The 1127-nt window shown below is 33.5% G+C and overlaps 1 protein-coding gene across 1 annotated transcript in view; it reads left to right on the top strand.

The window, feature by feature from the left end:
* The window catches only part of UNC79 (unc-79 homolog (C. elegans)), a 330078-nt gene that overhangs the window by 107474 nt on the left and 221477 nt on the right, over positions 1-1127 (top strand). The gene's annotated exons all lie outside the window — the stretch shown is intronic.

The raw sequence follows: 1127 nt of genomic DNA, 5'->3' as shown, positions 1-1127 counted from the left end.
ATTTACTTTACCATTTCTTCCATTCACTTTAGCTAAGAGCAAGTTTCAGAGTCTTCTCTGACATTCATTTGGGTCTTTTCTTTCCAGTCTGTCTTTTAATGGTCTTTTGCTTTTCTCATGTATGATTTCCTTAATGTCACTCCACAACTCATTTGGTCTTCAGTTATTAGTGTTCAGTGTGTTAAATCTATTATTGAAATGGTCTTTAAACTCAGATGGAGTGGATATACTCAAGGTCTACTTTGATTCTCATGGAATTGTTTTCATTTTCTTCAGTTTCAACTTGAACTTGCATATGAGCAATTGATGGTGTGTTCTACAATCGAACTGATAATATTGAGTTTGTTCATCATCTCTTTCCACAGATATAGTCTACTTGATTCCTTCGTATTTCATCCAGTGATGACCTCTTGAATCATTGCTGTTTTAAAAAAAGTAGTGGTTTTTTTTTTTTTTTCAATGAATAAGCAGTTGGTCTTGCACAATTTTATCATGTGTTCTCTGACATTGTTTTTAACTCCAAGGCGGTATTTTCCAACTATTGCTCTTTATACATTTCCAATTTTCACATTCCAACCTCCATAAGTATCAATCTATCTTGATTGCATGTTTGATCAATTTCAGACTGCAGAGGTTGGGAGAATTCTTCAATTTCTTTATATTTTAGAAAATTCTTTATGTGTTAGAAAATAAAGGCTTAATACATTATTGTTTGAATAATATTTGTGTTAGCTTTTCTTCCTTGTAGGCCTTAATAATCACTTACAATGCACTTTAGTATAGCACTTGAAATGTTCTTTTTGATAATGAGTATGGCACAATTCCTGTTTAATCCATAACCCATATGACCGTCTGTGCAGAGGGTCCAGTACCAGTCCATTTCCCGTACTAGTGACTAGGATCTCGGTCCTTATACATTTCATTTTATTTATGATGACTTCCATTAATTTCCCCCAGATTCATATTTCATGCATTCCATAATCAAAACTCCCACCTGAATTTAGAGATCATCTGAAGAACAGATTTTATGCATTAAACACTAAAGACCGAAGACCAGAAGAGTTGTGGGATGACATCAAGAACATCATACATGAAGAGAGCAAAAAGTCATTAAGAAGACAAGAAAG

Source organism: Chrysochloris asiatica, unplaced genomic scaffold (assembly GCF_000296735.1).
Source record: "Chrysochloris asiatica unplaced genomic scaffold, ChrAsi1.0 scaffold00025, whole genome shotgun sequence".
Classification (NCBI taxonomy): domain Eukaryota; kingdom Metazoa; phylum Chordata; class Mammalia; order Afrosoricida; family Chrysochloridae; genus Chrysochloris; species Chrysochloris asiatica.
Note: the sequence above shows the minus strand (reverse complement) of the source record. Positions and strands in the feature narration are given on the sequence as shown.